At 42.2% G+C, this 19850-nt stretch overlaps 1 protein-coding gene across 1 annotated transcript in view; it reads left to right on the forward strand.

Moving 5' to 3' along the window:
- Sorcs3 (sortilin related VPS10 domain containing receptor 3) overlaps positions 1–19850 on the forward strand; it is a 648362-nt gene that overhangs the window by 181505 nt on the left and 447007 nt on the right. The gene's annotated exons all lie outside the window — the stretch shown is intronic.

Below are 19850 nucleotides of genomic sequence, written 5' to 3' on the forward strand. Positions count from 1 at the left end.
AGGGGCTGGTCGGAGGTGGAGGAGGAGAATTCAAGGAGAGGCTTTTGGCTATGGGACTGTTGCTGGAGTAAGGGGTTTTTGCTCTGGGTGTGAATCTGGTCCAGGAACTTGGAAGATGCTGCAGTTTTCAAGGAGCCTTGATTATGGAGAAAGAACAGAGTCATAGCTGCATGGTGGTTTTTATGGTGCCTACTCGATTTTGCCTTTGTGAACCACTTTTTCCCATAGAATGATGCTAATTTTATTTTGTATTATATAATGAAATATTATAATGGGCAAAAAGGAAAATATCTCAGCAACCTATTTGAAAACATATTTTTTCAGCTTCAAAAGTTTATTTGCTTATTTTTATTTTAAAAGGAGTTAAACTATTAGGCCCCAGAAACTTCTGTGAATTGGCTGCACTGTACTTCTTGTACCTTGGAGGGTAGGAAGGCATCTTGATGACAGTGTTGGGGTACAAGGGTCATGGTGGAGAAGGGTCAGCATGGAGAAGAGGGCTCTGAGTTAGCAGTGATGCTAGGAGTTCTTCTGGACGGGGAACACCTGTGTGCAAACCTGTTGTGGAATTTGTGGACCCTGCAAAGATGTGTCTCTGCCTAAGGCACTTTCCGATTGGTTTAATAAAGAGTTGAAGGGCCAATAGCAAGGCAGGAGAGGATAGGTGGGATTTCTGGCGGGGAGAGAGAGTAAGAGGAGGAGGAATCTAGGTGTGCAGATTTCACCAGAGACTGAAGAAGTTGGAGATATGGTACAGAACAGAGTAACCAAGCCGTGCTGCAAAATGTGGATTAAAAGAGACAGGTTCATTTAAGTTATAAGAGCTAGTTGGAAAAAAAAGGCTAAGCTAAGGCCAAGTTGGTCATTATTTTTGTGCTGGTGGTCCAAAGATGAAAGCTTGGCATGCAAGCTCTTAGGCCTCCGAGTTTCACGCCTTGCACACTAGCATGCGCTGACACACTGGCAATAGCAAGTGTCACCAGCAGCTGTGACTTGGTACCTTGTGCTCGTGCTTACTGCTGCAGGCTGGTGGGCTGGTGCGTTTCCTTTCATTTTCTCTACCACACATCAACGCTGGGGAGGATACTTCCACTGAAGGCCACTTATCTGACTGCGACACCACCCGGTGCCATGTCCTGAGGGTTTCGTGGATCTTGTTGCAGGGAGCCTGGAGTATGAGATGCTTCATTATCTGGCCTCCCTGCTTGTTGAGGGATAGTCAGAAGCAGGTCTCACTGAAAGGGATGTCAGCTAAATTAAAGTTTGGGGGCTAACTTATCAGATAGTGGAGGTCTGCATCCTTTTGTTTAGGTGGTCTCGTACCTATTTTACTGTTCAGTAAAAGTTGGTGGAGGTAGAAGCTCTCCCCACCTCTAGCAGATGAGAGCTGGGCAGATTCCACTCACGCAGTATTGCCTGAGAACTGATGCTCAGAAGCTCTTCCTAAAGCCCCCAAACAGAGATGCTGCACGGTACCATAAGCCTCACTCCTGTGTAGTCGGTTTGGTCCAATCACGAAAGCAACTGGTAAATCCTGGCCTTATGTTTAGGAACACCTGTGCCTGACAGTTCGTGTTTTAAAAAAGGTTTGGCTAGTTCCAAGGATGGGCCAGGCAAATCCGGAGAACGTGGCCCAGTTGCTTGATGACACAGCCTCTGAAGCCCCTGACGTGGGAGCTGCTCAGCTCTTCAGCGGATGTGATATAGAAGCAAGTCACTCCAGGCACGCTGCCATCTGACTGCTGGAGCTTAAGTGTGGGTTTGCACACCGAGCGAACCCTGTAACCTCACCTTTGGACACTGTACTTAGCCTCTGTGTCTTATTTTCCTGTGGCTGTCACAACAAGTGACCCCTCATGGATGGCTTAGAGCAGGAGACACTTCCTCTCTCCGTTTTGTAGTCTGGAAGCCTGAATTCAGGGTAGCGTTAGGTCTTCACTTTACCCTGGAGGCTTTAGGGAGTAAAATTTCACCTCTATCCATGTTTGGAAGCTGCTCCAGGACCTCGTGATTGTGTCTCTCCCATCTTGCCTTTATCTTTACCTGATATTCTCCTGTTTCAGTGCCCCCTCCCTACCCCTGACCATGGCTTTGTGGTTAGAAAAGGCCCCCACTTGGATAATCCAGGGTCATTTTATTTCAAGATATATAGTGGCACTAACAAAGATTCTTCCATAAAAACACAGTCTTTAGGTAGAGTGCAAGGATCAGGATGGGGTACATGAGCTGTTATAGTCTGTCATTCAATACCACACCAACCTCTGAGACCCACTTTCCCCTCATAGGAGCTGGGGACAGTAGAGAACAAATGTGTGCACTTGGTACGGTTGTGGTTCCCTAGACATAAGCACCACGCAGTTCCCTGCAGTGTCTATGCTCAACTCCTTTCTGGTTTAGAATCCCAAGGGTCAGGGAGCCCCTCCTTCCATTTCATCTCTGCTTCCATGTCCCCCCATCTGTGAGTCCTTTCCCTAGGATTCCCCATTTCATTGCCTGCCCTACCTTCTCCTTCCCAGTACTGAATCACTATTTTGCATGTTAAATATTTACTTATTGATTTATTTATTTGCCTGCAGACAACCACTAATGTCTAAGTTGTAGAGAGAGAAAGGCTTGTTTATTTTTTTCATTTTCAGTTAGTGCTGTGCCCCCAGCACCTCGAGGAGAATCTGGCACTCATGAGGTGCTTAATATGTTTGCTCAGTGAATGAATTAGTGAGTGACTTGTAAGGATTAATTGATAAATGCAAAACCACTTAGGACAGTAACTGGTGTAGGAAGCACTTAACTTTGTTGTAGTTATTCGTGATTATTAGAACCCTATGTGTTTGTATAGGGTTTTCATTTCATTATTGGCCTTTCATTTAGGGATCCTTTGCTGTAGGAACTTGTGAGGGAACTCCTAGATCATCAAGGGGCGTGATGTGTTCTGTAGCCTCTAGTAATTAGTAGTAACTTTAAGTAGGAAGGCAGGAACTAAGGAGGAAGGAGCATGTCCCTGATTGTTGTCCCTTGGGCTCTCTGGGAGGAATCAGAATATTGAAGACTACCTTGTTGAAGATAATCTTTTATGGGCCAGCTTCTCTGGGCTGTTCTATAGGTGAGGCGGGAGCCAAAGAAGAGGCAAAGAGGCAGATGGGAGGGCATGGGGACCCAGGGAGTTGACTGAAGAGGCACAGTCCCGCTTTGGTTCCTCTGGTGCAGTTAACAGAAATCATATTCCATATGGTGTGACATTTTGAGGATTTATAGAGATTTATGAGCTTTTGCCAGTGGATAAATGTCAGATAAGGATGTATTTTTGTGTTAGGTTTCAGGACTTTTGCATGTTGATAAAACTCACCTTGGAAGTTCAGTGCTAGAATGCGAATGAAAAGACACCACTCCTAAATTGTGCAGGCTTCTGCAGGCGCGTTTGCTGGGGCCACTGGGAGGCTTCCAACACTCTGCTGTCTTCTCCATTCGTCTCTAAGCTTATCTCTCATTTTCTTTTCCTGTATTGATAACGATGATAGACTTTACAGTTTGAGCCTAGAGTGCTAGAGTTACCTCCCTAACAGAGTGGAAAGGGAAAAAGAAACTAAATTACCCATGTACCCTTTCAGCCTCCTGCATTGGCTTACTGTGCTTAACCATGCTGAAACCGAATTTGGTGATTTTCTGTGCGACAGGGAAGCCCCGAAGCAGCATCTGTCTTGACAAGATGACACCCCCTGCCAGACTTCACTGCAATGGGATTGTTTGCCCCCACTGGGTTAATAATTCAGAGGCCCTCTACTTCTAAATAAACAAAGAGATTGAAAGCATCGCATTGACATCTGTTTCCGTGTCCTTGTGGTGTTCTGCAGTTCTTTGGTCTTGTTAAGCTGGAGGTGGTCGCAGTTTTTCTTCACGAACACGAGGATGGCTATGTAAAGTTGCCATTTAATGCAAGCATCTGATGATCTCAGTCAAAGGACACAGCACATATTAGAGTTCAAGTGAAAAGAACTGATGAATCAGATGGGCTTTTTTGAGGACACAGTGCTTCCCTTGAAAAATCAGGGTGAGGACACTGAGATTAGGGGCTTCCCTGGTCTATTGTATGGCATTTCCACTTCAATAATTTTGTCCTAAGTGAAACCTCCACTAGAGACAACTGTACCATTCCTGTCTTTCTCACAATTGTGATTTTTCTGTAGAAGCTTTCTGCTGGTTATTGGGTTATGGGTACTCAGAGAATTTACATGAATTTGTAGTTATCTAGGTATAAAAGAGACAAGAATAAATAAGTAAATATCCCAAATAGACATTTGGTGGACATTTGATATTCATCTTCCTCATCTCTTTCTTTATTTTCACTACCACCTTGAAGAATGGGAGATATTATCTTCATAGGAAAGCTACTAGCTCCAGTTTTTCTTTCTGGATGTGCCCTATGGGTACCTAGAACAATAAGGGTTCCCAGTTAGAATGCTTATGGAGAAAGGCTGGTTATCAGGCACATCCTTCTGAAGACCCTTCCAACCCTGGGTTGGGCATTCCTTCTCTGCTCACGGCCAGCTTTGCATCCTGAAATTTCACTGATGATTTGTCCTCGGACTATGAGCTTCTCTGGTAAGGAACATGTGCCTTAGGTGTTCATTGATTGGTCGTGCATAAATATTTAAATTGCATCTTACAAAGGCTTAGCTATCCAAATGGAGCTCCAGGAGCCTCTAGCCAAACCTCACCGCAGCTCCTCCTCGCCACCCCTTTCTTCGTATTGAGTTGTCTTATTCTCCTGCCTCTTGAGAATCTGTGGCTTTCATCTGCTTCCCAAGCAGTTGTCTGAACCATTTATTTCCTCTCTAATTGTTCTGTCAGTGACCTTTCTCAGGGATGCTGCCTTTTAAATATAAAATGGAGACCTTTTGGATTTATTAATTTTCTGTTTGCCAAGAAAACCCTGACGATAATTGCTAAGGCTTCCCAGAAGTTATTAGTTTACAAATTTTAATGACACTCATGATTTATTTATATGCTTCCCTCCTTCTACAAATGCTCACCCCAATTCCTTAGTGGAATTCCCGATGAATCTTGGTGAACTAATGGAAACAAAACTGAAGATTGGAATGACATATTTTTTTCTCTCTCGACTGTTAATTAAAAGCTTTCTGCCCTATTCGTTAGGCTCTTCACATGTGAGCTTCCAAAGATGAGGCTGATGTGGGAAGGATGTAAAATCCTCTCTATGGAATTGGGACCTTCTCCTATTTGCTTTCAGTGGTGATGAATTTGAAGAAACACCCTGAATGGGTCACAGACCATTCAACTGAACAGGTACTGATTGATCATCCACTGTGTAAGCAGCCCCAAGCACATCACCGGGAGATGCAAATCAGATGCTGTGTTTGCTCTCCTCAAGGAATGTTTAGTTTGGTTGAATGATACAATATTTGAAACGGAAACAAGTAGGTGCAAGAATATGTGTGCATACATGACATCTAGTGCCTTCCTCAGTGAGTGGCTCTGCTCTAGAAACACAAGTTTTGCCCAGCTCTTTCCACATAATGTAGAACAGTTATAGGGTTGGATTGGAGGGGTGATTGGATGACATATATAATTAAATATAGTGCTATATTTAATTAAGTGTATTTATGTGTTTGTGTGATGTGCGTATATATTCATATGTGCACGTGTGTATGTGGGTGTGTGTGCTCACCCCTGCAGACTCTTATGGAGACTAGAAGTTGATGTTATGGTGTCTTCTTTGTTTCCGCACCTTAGTTTTTGAGACAACAATCTCTTCCTGAATCTAGAACTTGCTATTTGGGCCAGACTGGCTAGCCAGTGAGGGCCTGAGATATGACTACTTCTGTCCTGCAGTGCTAGCGTTATAGGCCCACCCCTCTATGTCAGACTTTTACATATGTGTCCTGAGGGGCTTGGAACAGGTGCATTTTATTCTATTCTATTATTTTATTTTATGGAGCCATCTCTCCAGCCTCTTAAAATTTTCAGTTAGTATACACAGAGATGCCTTCCATTATGGCATTGGCATCTATGGCACAGACTTAGTTCTTTTCGTCCCCTCTTTCCTGGTCCTCCCTGGTCCCCTTCCGTCCTGCATATCCCCCCCTATTCTTATTTTATGACAATTATGTTGCTTTACCTTCTCCTCCTACTGAGATTTCTCCCTTCCTTCTCATAGTCCCCTTTCTACCTTCTTGACCTACGTGGATATTCCCCACATCCATCCCCCCACACCCACATATACAAGTGTGGACTCACATAGAAAGAAAAGAGGCAGTATTTGTCTTTATGTGTTTGACTTATTTCATTTGTCATAAATGATCTTTATCAATTTTCCTGCAAATGTCATGATGTCAGATTACTTTATGGCTGACTATAATTCCAACATGAACATATCTCACATTTTAAATTCTTTCATAGTTTCTGTTACAATATCTAGACTGGTTCTTTCTCTTAGTTGTTATGAAGAGCGGTAAGCATGCATGTGTAGTATCTCTGTAGTATGTTGACTTCCAGTCCTTCAGGTATGTTCCCAGAAGTGTTTGGTTGAGCCACATTGTAGTTCTGTGTTAGTGTGTTCGAGGGACTTCCAGACTGACTTCCTCAGCGGCTGTATCAGTTTGCGTTCTCCCCAGCTGTGTAGAAGGGCTCCGCACTCCCCGCTAGAAGCTTCCCACATTCACCGGAACTATTTTCCTGTTGAATAAAATTCAAACTTATTGCTCCAGTAGGGATTGAACATCTCTAGAGAAAAAAAAACAAACATCCATTCCTTTTTGTCAATAGAGGAGTAGAACCAGAATTTTCAATGGATACAGAATTTGGGGATTCTCAGATTACTTTTGTAAAATGAACATAGAAAATGATAGCAGGCCAATAGCTATTTGCCTTTAGCTCATGCAATTCTTGTATATAGTTTAAAATATCTTTAGGTAGCTTATGATACCTCACACAATATAAATGCTATAGCAATAAATAAATGCTATAACAAGGGTTATGTTTTATAATCTAGGAAATAATGGTAATAAAAGGCTTGATACTTATTCAACTTATATATAGATTTTGTTAATTATTTTTGTTCTGTGGTTGGGTTAAACCTTGGATGGAAACCTGCAGAGGAAGGACTTTATTTCCCATAGCTTTTTCTAGAACTACTTGAAACTTAATGTAGAACTGGAAATTAATGCATAGATGAACTTAATGTAAAACTCTGCAATCAGGTCAATACCAGATGACATGGTTATTATTTGTTCATATGCTCTAAGCCCAGAAGCTTCCTCTAAGGTCCAGATGGCAATTGTACTGCCATCTTTAAGAGAAAAGCTTCAGACTTCCAGAGACATAATGCCTGGAAATGATGCACTGATAGAGAGAGGATCACTTGAAAGAGATTTTTCTGAGCCTTCTTTAGGTACTTGACTGTTTTGGACAAGCAGTAAAGGCCACTGTATTTCTTGATTTGGATATGGCAGATGGTGGTAGCATTTGTGATGTTGGCGATGACGGTGATTGTGATGGTCTTGGGTATAAGACGCAAGGATGATTTCCTGTTCCCTCAAAAAATCTCTTTTGGGGATTTATTTATTTATTTACTTATTTGTTTATTTTTGTATTTGATGCAACTTCTGGGTGAAACTACATTTATTGAAGTGATTTGCTACTCCCCATGTAAGTAATGTGGGAGGCAGAGAGGGACCATACACCATCCCCTAATGTGTAGAACATGTTTAGGAAATGAAGGCTCCTGGTCCGTTCATGGGATTCCAGTTTGGCAAGCATGACTTATGCTCTGACATTTAAAGTCCCCCTCATTCATTCTGATACCCAGGTAGGGTTGGGAGCTGCTGAGCTCTAAGGAAGTGGGGGTTCAAAGCCTGTCTCAGCCTCTAAGCAGTACTCACATCATTCTTCTGTTTCCTCCTAAGTAAGGGTGGGCTCTTTCAACTCGGAGTCCACAGGCACTGCATCTTGGGCTATCCAGCATTGGGCACAGCCAAAATTTATGATGCTCATCGGATCCTTTCCTGAGCTAACAACATTAGTGCAGTGTGCAGCTACCCTCGCCCTCCTTAAGACTCCTGGGGATTAAGTTTTAATCCGTGTGTCAACAGCCTAACACACCCTGCACACTCATGGGTCCTATCCAGTTGGCAAGCATTAGCCACAACGCTTATCCAAACTGCTTAGCTTGGATTCATTAAACAAAGAGGCCGCCATTCAGTACGTGGAAGTGTTTGTTCTAAACTGCAGAGCAGAGAAGTTCATTCTGAGTCTTAGATTATCAGACATTTTACTTTACTGGGGAATTGAGACCCAAGAACACCGAGAAGGCAGATCTGGCTTATGGGTTTAATGTTATTCCATTTATTATAGAAAAAAAGCACCTTTTTATGGCCTGGTCTGTTTTCTTCCACTGGGCAGGACCCTGGCATGCATAAATCTTGATCTTTGCCCAGTGGCTAAAAGAACGTATGGCCTGCGTCGGTTGATTGTTATTTTACGCTGTCTTCCCTTCCCTGTGAGTACAGTGCCGGTTTATCATGGCCACAAATAAGCCCAGCATTTGAGAAGGGGTGTGGAGTTCTCATCACTTTCCCCAGCCGGAGCTCCCTCTCATTTTCTCAGCAGTAGATTCATTAGCCTTCTAATGAAGTTAATAAGTGAACAGACCAGACAGTCCCTTCTAAAATAACATTTACAAATGGATGCCTCTCCCTACTCTCTAAGGTAGGCTTGCATTTATGTCCCTACCAGATGTTCGCCTGTGTAAAGCTATGGTAGGTGGGCTCTTGGAAAGTGGTTTGAAGCCAAAAATGAGGGAAAAAGTTCAATTTGCAGAGAGCTTATCTATTTTCAAATTTATAGGAGTGTAGACTTTACACACACCATTCCTGCTTATATAGAACAACTATAAAGCTTAGTCAAGCTTTCATTGTTAACGTTCCATCGTTTGGTGGCCAATTACTTTATTGGACATCGATAGTTCATGTCATTAAGAGGCTTCTGGCAGCCCCACCATACAGATCACTGCCCCAGACACACTAAATTGATAAGAAGGTCCCCACTCTGTCACATGCCAAAGAGATTTTTTTTTATAGGAATCACTAAACTTTCAAGGGAAACATTTCACATCTTTCTGCTTTGTCCAAGCATAACGTCCAAGTTCAAGCTAAAGCTAAGTCTTAAAATGCAATACAATTATATTTTAAAATGTTCTCCTTTCGAATGGATCCCTCAAATTTGAACATCTGTGGTTGCTGCACACATGGATGCATGGCTCTTCTCACATTTGTGGGAGAACTGTGAGATCCATGTAATTGAATACTCCATTTCATAGACGGCTACACTAAGGCCATAAGGGGGTTGATGGTCAGTGATTTCAGATCTGCAACCCCAAACCACGTCTTTCAATTCTCAGTGGCGGCCTAGTTTTCCTACTGTTAGCCATCAAGCCTGGCCTTTCCTGCTTGATGTTGTGTTTTGTAAGAGATTGTTGGGTAAGGGATTCTTTGGGGACCAAAAACTGGTTTACTTGGATATTTGTCTGAATGATTTTCACTTTAGGTGAATCACGAGAATCACCTGGGAAATTTAAGAAAAGTCAGTTTTCTGGGCCTTTTTCCAAACGCACTGAATCAATTTCTGGGGCCAAGGTCTAGGAACCCACAGTTTCAAAGAGCTCTTTTCTTAATTAGTCACTGACCTGAGAGCCGTCCTGGCCATCCTGGCATCTGGAAGATTCATGAGAACTTGTTCTGGAGCCTCCTTCCCCCAGCTCATCAGCTTCCCTCTGCCCCTGTGCCCATCTTCACTATGGCTGGCTCAGGGTGACAAGAAAGAGACCCGCAGCAGCCCTCATTGCACCTTCGTCATTGTAAATGACAGCCATTAATAACTGCAATGGGCCCTGGCACTTCCTAATTAGCTCCCATTCTGTCAGCATCAGGCTCGTCTGATTGGGCAATTAACATTGATCTTGGAGAGCGCTGACGCAAGAGGCTGGTCACGGGCTCTGACTTCCACTTGGAGGTAAACCTCACGAGGGTAATCTGGCAGCCGGAGTCTAGTCTCCATGGGGCATCAGGTGACGTGGAAAAGGCTTTCGTTTCATAACAGGCTTTTTGGTTACAAGAAGAAAGAATATCACCCCCAACATAAGTTAGAAACTGTATGGTTTGGAAGGGGGACTAAGACAGCTCAACATTTGGAGGAAGATATAAAAACTCACAAATGACAGGGCTTGGAAAGGGGAAGAAAGAGAATGTGAGAAAAAGAGGGAGCTCACACATTCCATTCTTCAAGAAATAAATTTACGTTTGTGTGTACGTGTCCATGTTTTTGGGTGGATGCACCTGTGGGTTCACATGTGTGTGTGTGAATACATGAGCATGAAGAACAGAGCTCAACATGGAGTGTTGTTACTCAGGGACTGCCCACCATGTTACTCAAGAAAGGATTGCTCTCTCTTTGCTTTGGAGCTCACCGAATAGCCTACATTGGCTGGCTGATGAGCCCCATGGATCCTCCTGTCTTCACTTCCACAGCTTTGGGGTTGTAAATTCATTCTTAATGTCTTGTCTTCTTTTAATCTTACTTTTGTTTCTTCAAGACAGGGTTTCTCTGTGTAACATCCTAGTTGTCCTGGAACTAGCTCTTATAGACCAGGCTGGCCTCGAACTCACAGAGTTCTGCCTTCTGAGTGCTGGGATTAAAGGTGTGCACTCCACCACCTGGCCATGTCTTTTAAAGTAGGTTCTGGAAATCAAACTCAGGTTATCCAAGCCCTTTTCCAGCCAAGCTATCTCTCCATCCAAATAATTATGCTATATATTAGTTCTAACTTGGGGAGATCAGAAAATGATAAGTCAAGGAGCCATGTGTGGAAGGAGCATTGAAAGGCAAGTCAGACTTTGGCGGGTGACATGAAGGATGAACACTTTAGATAAATGCAAGGTTAACTTCAGGAGGAGAGAAAGACCAGAGAGCATTCAAGGAATGAGCGAGAGGCCAGTATAGTTGACATGCGGATGCAGCTTTGGGAAAGGTGACCGTGATAGAAGATTGACAGGAAGTGAAAATCACGCTGTGGAAACTTTGGTGCCTGACTGAGGAGTTTAGACATTTTTCTGAGGATAGAGTGGAAGAAGAAAAACTCCATGAACTAAGACAGTAAAAGAATAGCTGAGTTAGGATAATGTCTTTGGCAAATGATTTGGTTTAAGGAGGAGTTGTCCACTAGAGGGAACAGTTCAGAGACCTATGCTGTCCTTACCTCATTCATTGATTGAATCATTTTTTTACAAGTTTGCTTATTTATTTGTGCAGTGATTTGATGCAATGCATAAGGAATGAGAAGGCAAGAAGATAAGGTTTGAGGCTCTCTGCTTCAGGGCAACTTGAAACTTCATTTTCCACTGGAACTTGTTGCTGTCCACGGTATAATTGCAGATTCTAAATGCTTGAGCCTAGGTGAGCTGACTGGCCTCAATGAGTCTTACCTGGTGAGAGGCCCCTGGAGACCAGGCTTCATTGGCTTTCTGTTCTTAGATAAAGGTCAGACATCAAGACTGAAAGAATCGAGTGTGGGTTCTCTGGGGATACTGTGTCTCTTTTAGCACAGGATGCAGAGGGTACAGAAGTAGCATGAGTCCTTCAGCTTAGTCTGTTTCTTTCCTCAAGTGTGCTTCCTATGGGGATATGGGCAGGGATGATGGGGGTGGGGGCGGCGATGATAGATATCAGGCTTGAATCAGGCCTGATTCTGATTTATCCTGATGCTTTGGTGGTCTGTCTTTTTATCTTCTGGGAATCCATCTGCCTGAATTCCCACCAGTCCTGAGAACTGAGAATGCTGTAAAAGATTTGTTTTTCTCAAGTAGGAAGAAGCAATGAGTTTCTTAAGCTCTCTTTTTTTCTTCTTTTTTGGGTATTTAAATTTTCATATAATTCTACTGATAGGAATAATTTCTAAAGCTTGATAAATGAAGAGTGCCTTTAAGGATCCTTGCTGTGTAAATCCTGCTCAAACTGTAGTGAATTTTTGGCACATGCAGAACTATATATACTTTTACCAATGTACCTGCACATAATTGATGATCATCTTGTATAACCAGTTTCTCTCCTACTTTATATAAAGTTTGACTAAGCATTTTTCTCTGTTATTCAAAGTGTTTTGCAAACGCACATTTAATGTTTGTGGAATAAAGTATATATTGCTCTTCCATAATTTACTTAACTGTTTATTCTTCTATTTTTGGAGATTTAGGTTGCTTTCATTTTTCCCTATTTAATGAGTATTCTAATGCATGCCTAGGTGCATAAATCTTTGTTCTCTGCATTTGGATTCTTTCCTTAGGATAGGCTTCTGGAGGAGAAACTTCACGACTCAGCACATGCTGTCAGACTGGTTTTGAGCAAGGTACATTTTGGAAATATTTTGGCTAGAAAAGCCAAAACTCTGAGATTCAGAGAGAAGTGCTGCTGCAGCTGCAGTGTGTGCAGACTCGCGGGAGGTGATTGTTTATTACGTAATTCTGTATACCTCAAAGTTTTGTCTTAATATAATCACTATATTTGTTAATATGCAAGATATTCATCAGTGTGGCTATAGGATAGGGCCAGTTCAGGTGCCCTCTCCTCAGCTGCTCAAGGAACAAACTGGGGACATCTCCTTGGACACCTGGGAATCCCTCTAGAGTCAAGTCTTTTGCCAACCCTAAAATGGCTCCCTTAATTAAGATATATACTTCCCTGCTCCCATATCCACTCTTCCTCCATTCCAACCATCCCATTCTCCCAAGTTCTCCCCATCCTCCCTTTCTCACTTCTCTCTCCCCATCTCCCCTTACCCCACCCCACCTCTACCCCTAAGCTCTCAATTTTTGCCTGGCAATCTTGTCTACTTCCAATATCCAGGAGGATAACTACATGTTTTTCTTTGGGTTTACCTTCCTATTTAGCTTCTCTAGGATCATGAATTATAGGTCACTATATTTGAAAGGATGGATTTCCAGATTCAGAGGATATGCATGCCTCCTGCCAACTGAGCATGTCCAGGTCCATATACTTTGAAAAAGGAAGAAACAATGATGTCATCATCAACAATAATGATAATAATACTTGTCATAGTTATTAATAACTATGTGCCAGGTGGTTACTAAAATGGTATTTATGTGCTTTGTTGATCCTTTCCTTTAACTAGTGGGGAAAATACTAGTACCACCCCTTTCTGCGGTGGGGCCATCTCGACATTGGAGAGTTGAACTGATTTTCCTGTTGGCCGAGACTGCTCTTGTTTCCCAAAATAATAACACAGAAAACTATATTATTTGAGATGCTGTTTGACCAATAGCTTAAGCATATTTTTGGCTAACTATTATATCTTAAATTAAACCATTTCCATTAATCTGTGCATCACCACAAAGTTGTGGCCTACTGGCTAGGTTTTGGCAGGCTCAGGAAGAGGTGTTTGTCTCCTGGTGGGCAGCTACATGATTTCTCTCTGACTCTGCTGGTGCTCTTTATATATCTCCTTCAGCCGCGTTTTTCTCTGTTTAGCCATTGGCCAAAAGGAGCTATCTTCTTTATTAACCAATAAAAGCAAGGACGTCCCACACCATTTCCCCCTTTCTGTTTAAATAAAAGGAAATGTTTTAACTTTAACAAAATAAAATGATATATAACAAAACAGGAATCAAGCAAGAATTACAGTTACAATATTTATATCTAATTATCTTTTATTATAACTAAGAAAAACTATAATTATAACTATCTGTTCTTTAACTCCGTCGAAGATCCCAGAAGGATATAGTATTACCTAAGTTAACAGGAAGTACATTGTAAGCAACTTCCAAAACTCTAGAATTGACATAGACATCTCGTTGCTGGAATAGTCACCCAAAATTCTTCTGTAACTTTGGGGCATACAATCTTTGGCCTTACATGCCTGTAGTGTCTGGCAAACTTTTCCATGAAGCAGGAAATTTCAAAGACAGTTTATATTGGCAGTTTGTCAGTCACTTTCTTCTATGTCCTGTGGAATGTCTGGCAGTCTCTTTCATGAAACAGGTGCTCTGAAGGGACCATCTCACTTGTTTTAGGCAACTTTAGCAGTTATTTTTCTGTGGGTCGTGTAAGTTTAGTCAAGTAGTTCAGGCAAGAACAGTTTTTTCTTTTGTTTTTTTTTTTTCCCAAATGGCTAACAGATTCCATGAGGATCCTCTTCGATACCCATCATCCTATTGAAGTAGATTGGTGCTGCCAGGAGCATATGTACTGTGACCCATTCAGAGGTCTTTTTTATTTGAACCTGTCTTTATTGTGTATTTGTAATTATTTTTTGACCAGAAGTGCCTTTTTAGAATTTTTTTAATGCTAAGTAGGCATGACTAAGACCAACTCTGTGGTGTGGCCTGTTGGCTCTGCCCAGTCCAACATGGCAGAGGCATGGTTATTATCTCTGAAAGCCATTTTTTTCCACCTCAGATCCAGGGTCAGGTCGCAGTGGATCTACAATTTGTAACACACTGCTCACAGACTCCATTTAAATACTCGATAGCCAGACCTCCAGAAAGAGTCAGTGCTGTCCATGCTGGCGAACCAGGAAGTTGCTGTTTTTAAAGAAGCTATACAATTTTTTTTGTTGCTAAAACTGAATTGGGAAACCTCTTAAAGGAGCTGCATTTCTGCTTGCCACCAGCAAACAGAGCAAGAAGCTGCATTAAACTTTGTTTTGTGTGTGCCTTTTTTCCTTTAGAATTTCTTTCCAAGCTCTCTCAGGTTTTAATTGAATTTAGTTGACCACATTGGGCACCAATTGTTGGCTGAGACTGCTCATTCATTCCTGGCTGCTCAGACCTGAAATAATCACATAGAAACCATATTATTTGCACCACTGTTTAGCCAATAGCTTAAACATATTTTTGGCTAACTCTTATATCTTAAATTAACCCATCTCCATTAATCTGTGCATCACCATGAAGTTGTGGCCTACCGGCAAAGTTTCAGTGGGCTCCGGTGGAGGCATCTGCCTCCTGGCAGGCAGCCACAAGGCTCCTCTCTGACTCTGCCTACTTTCTCTATATATCTCTTTCAGCCTGCCTTTACTATATTAAGCCATTGGCCGAAAGCAACTTCTTTATTAACCAATAAAAGCAACACATATACAGAAGGACTTCCTACACCATTTTCCTGCTTAGGACATTGTATAGTTAGAATTTGATCTTAATGCGCTCCTTCTAGGATCTATGCATTTGACCCTACTCTTGAGAGTCCTGCTTGGTTGGAGGTTGCTGCTGATATTCCCAGAAGTCTGAGATATATGATTTTCATGTCAGATCCTGATGTACTGGCTCATGTGAAGGGTCAAGAAGTCGATGACAGTTTTCTCAAGTTGCACCTGTGACTTTTTCACCTCACAGCACTGTTACAGAATCATCAGAAGAGCTGTGCAGATGCTATAGCTTCTGGCTCTCCTAAAGATTTAGAAAAGGTCTCAACTCCCTAACTCTCTTAGCAGCCACAGAGGTACCTATGGAAAGGAACCATATGTGTTTTACACCTGTCTTGCGTATTATTTGCTTGTGTATTATTACTCTTGAGAGCCTCTCTCAGGTAAAAAGCCTGCACTGTGGTGCATATTACCTGGGTTCAAATCCCAGCTCTGCCACTTCCTAGTTGTCAGCTTTGAGCAGGAGAGCTGCTCTTCCCTTTACTTTCTTATCACTGGAATGTGCTTGATGGTAGTACCTGTCTGGGCAGTGAAAAGGATGCTCTGAAGGCAGGGGATGAAGTGTTTGGAGTAGCACTGGATCACATAAGTAATGCTTTGTGAGTGTTTGCTTCAGTTTCTGCCAGAATTTCTTAGGTTGTCCAAATTCCTTTATTGGAGTCTCATGCCTTCCAGGACTTAGCTCACATTTCCAGGGTGTAAGTAGTAAAACCTCTTGGAATTTCCCCCTTCAACCTTCTCTTTTTGCCTCCATTTAGTATGTAGGTAGTACAGACGGTGTATTCCTGAAATGAATGAAGGGCAGCCACAGACTGCAAGCCATTGAAGTGACCACGCTGTGCTCGGCAGGTGGCTCAGAGGAGATGTCTCCAGGGTAATTAGTGTGTAGAGATCCTGTGGCATGCTGTCATTGGAAGGGTGGCTTTAGTGGCAGAACTGTCTGCTTCACAGTTCTGGAGGATGGAAGGTCAAATTCCAGGTGTCAGGGTATCCTCTTCTGACACTGCCGCATCCATCTCTGTCTGTCCCCAGCGCTGGAAGACAGCAGGCAATCTGTGGCATTCCTCTGCCTGCAGAGGCATCACCCCCTTTCTGTCTTCATTCCCCTCCCTCTGGCTCTTTCTTAGTTTCTCTCCTTGTATTATTTATTCTGAAATAGTGGCCTGTTCTACTCCAGCACACTCTAGCATTAATATCCTGGAAAAAAGTTTGTTTCCAAGTAAGGTAAATTGTGAACTTCTGGGAAGAAGAAGTCACCATAGTGTTTTTATTTTATGTTTTGAGAAATAATTCAAATTTGAAGAAATACTCAAAATTGTTACAGGTGAGGTGGTTAACCAGAGGCTGTAGAATCAGGTAAAAGATTCTAAGTGAGGTTATGAAAAGCCCTTGTGGCACATTGGAGGTGGGGAACCTTTCCTGGGAGCCAGACTGAGCCAGTAAGTGAGGAGAGAGATCCCTGGAGATATGGGAAAGGAAGAAAACAAGCCATTTGCAGTCTTCAGTCATATTCAACAGTTGGTTATAGTTGGATGAGATGAGAAGCAGCTAAAGGACTTTATGTGAATCTTTACTTTATTAAAATTTTTATTTTTATTTATTTTTGAAGCTAGAGCATACTTTCTTGTTTTGTTGTCTACTTTAATGTATTTTTTCATGAATTCTCCATAGCTATCTATTTGTGACTTTCTCCCTTATGCTTTAAATGTGATATATAAACTGAAAGTCTTGCCGAATTGGATGCCAGTATTTCTCTTACTCTGCTCATATGTCTGTTATTATAGTTTTTTTTCATAAATTTGATGTTTTACAGTTTGTAAATAACAACGCTGACTAAATCTTTACTTAAGGAGCTGTATTCTCAGCCTTAAATTTCTGTGATTGGAGAGTTCTCACCTTTTAAACCAGTTCTGTGTTATAGCATGTCCTTACAGTAAATAGGAAATGCATGCTAGAATTGTTGAATCATCTGTGATATTCGTTTGGGGGAACAACTGCTTGTTTTGTGCTCAGTTATCTCACCCATTCCTCCCTAAACATTCTGAAATGGGTATTCAGTGCCTTTCTCTTTATTCAGTGGAGAGGTTGAGATTTCAGTAAACAGTGTAGGAGGTCCTTCTGTCTTTATGTTGTTTTCATTGGTTAATAAAGAAACCACCTTGGCCTAGTTGATAGGGCATAACTTAGGTAGGTGGGGAAAATTAAACAGAATGCTAGGAGGAAGAAGGCAGGGTCAGAGAGTTGCCATGGAGCAGCCAGAGTCAGACATACTGAATCTTTCCCAGTAAGCCATTGCCATGTGGCGATAACAGATTAATAGAAACGGGTTAAATCAAGATGTGTGAGTTAGCCAAGAAGAGGCTAGAGATAATAGGCCAAACAGTGATTTAATTAATATAATTTCTGTGTGGTTATTTTGGGGCTAAGCTAGCCAGGTGGCCAGGACAAACAAGAGGGCCTCATTGCAGCAAATACATGGACTGTTATAACCATCTGTAGGTCATATAGGTGGACTTGGGATATTAACCAAGATGGCAGAACCATGACACACTTATAACCAAAGAAATCCTCAGTCAAGCTTTGGCTGATTTCTTCAAGTGGTCTCTACTCCATTCTTGCCACTTCAGATCTATGTACCAACTCTCAGATGAGAACTAAAAAGTTCCAAGAGAGAGCAAATCCTTCCGCAGAATTTGATGCCTTGCTGTCTATCATCCCTGCCTTTATTGATGCTGTGACCTATATGGGGATTTCTCCTCCTCTTTGAGCCCTTTATTTTTAGCATTCAGAATGGATTTCTTTCTTCCATATACTTCCTTGAGCACTTCATCTTAATCCTCTCCTCCCTGTGTGGTTTTCTGGTTACTTGGCCTGACCTATGCAGTCTCTTAAAGCCACCTTATCACCTAACTTTGCATGTCATCAATGTGTGGAAATGTCTCTTGAGACAGTCAGAGGAGGAGGATGTATTTGAATCTCCTGGGCCTTGAGTTAGGAGTCTGTTGAAAGCCTGTCTGGCCCTGACAGCTTTTGCACTGTAGGTGGCCTAAGCATCCCATCGCCAGGCAGCGTCCTGTGAACGCCTGGTTCTCGGTGTTCTATCTGTCCTTACTACCAGCCTTGTAGCAGCAATGTTTCCTTTTCTCTAGTTAGGCGTCTGTCACAGCTAGATGGTGTAGGATGGGATAAGTGGATATTTTGGAGTGGCAGCATGTGCTGGCAGCCAGCCAGCTGCAAACTGACAGCGGCACATCCAGAATGACACAGTTTTCAAAATTCACTGGATGTCTAGTGGCAGTTGCCAGACTGCTTATCAGACTTGACAAAGGGGACATTTTCAAGAGATTGGAGTATAAGTGGAGGCAATATGTTTGGGGCATTTATCATAATTGCTAGTGTACATTGAATGGCAACGGTGTGCCAGGAATAGGTACTTTCCAATATTGTCTCTAATCTAAACATCCTAATGGCAAGATGTTTACTAAAGGACTGGATTTGATAGGAACAGAATCCTGGGAGAACAGTGGACTGTTGTGTAGTTTTGTTATTTTGTCTAGATATATAAGGAACTGTTGAATGCTTATAAAATACTTTAGGTAAAATAAAAGACTTTGACTAGATTCTCTCTTCTGGGCATGCTTGAGAGGTAGCTTAGTGGTATTGCAACCACAGTCTCAGAGCTCCACATGGCCTTCCTGGTATTGCTGGATAAAAACAGTCACAAGAGGATCCTTTCAGTTTTAGGCAGTTAAGGAAAATCTCAGTGACCTTTTACACACAATGGGACCAAGGCCACACCTAAATTTCTTTAGGGATTAGCCCCTCCCATGGCCAGTACCGCACTTGGGAGAGTCAGTGGCCTGGTGTGAAGGTTCCAAGTGCTTGTCCACAAAAGACTCAGGGGATGATACTACCTCTCTTCCTTAGCTCTGTGGTGTGTTGCTGTCGGCAGCATCCACCAATGAACACACAACTGGGATGCTTTGAATCTACATCAGAGAAGTTGTTGGGTTTTTTAATTTGCTCCCCATTGTCCATTATTAAAGCAGCAGAGACAGTTTATGTAGACTCAGAAGAGCAAGTAGAGAGGGATAATGTGTGATACTAGGAGCTCCAAAGTTTGGTACTTTTACTTAATTGAATACAAACTTATATTTTCTGATTGAAGGCTCCATACCAGTCTAGAATATTCCTATTTTCTCCCATCCCTATTTTCTCCATAGTTCCCTATGATATTTTTTTCATGTGCCTAATTCCCTTTAATCTTATACCCTTTCAGCCCAAGGGTCTCTTTCTCAGTGAAATATCATTTGACCATCCAGAGAGATGTCCTGGCTGGCCAGCCCTTCAGTCCCTTGCGGGACAATTATTATTATATCTCTGCTCATTCCTCATGTGCATCCCCTTCTGGTTGATACTTCATCTGTATTATGACTGATATTTGACAAGGGAAGGAGAGGGAGTGTGTTCTAGGACGGGGCCTAGAAAAGTGAGCTGAAGAGGTAGAAAGAGGTCAGAGTGGGAATGGGGGCATGAGCAGAGTAGATTCTGTAGATGAAAGTAACCCAAGTTTGACCTAATTCTTATTCAGTTATTTCCTTTAAGCAAAAAGAAATGGACACAGATG

The sequence above is a fragment of the Microtus pennsylvanicus genome, chromosome 5 (assembly GCF_037038515.1).
Source record: "Microtus pennsylvanicus isolate mMicPen1 chromosome 5, mMicPen1.hap1, whole genome shotgun sequence".
Taxonomy (NCBI): domain Eukaryota; kingdom Metazoa; phylum Chordata; class Mammalia; order Rodentia; family Cricetidae; genus Microtus; species Microtus pennsylvanicus.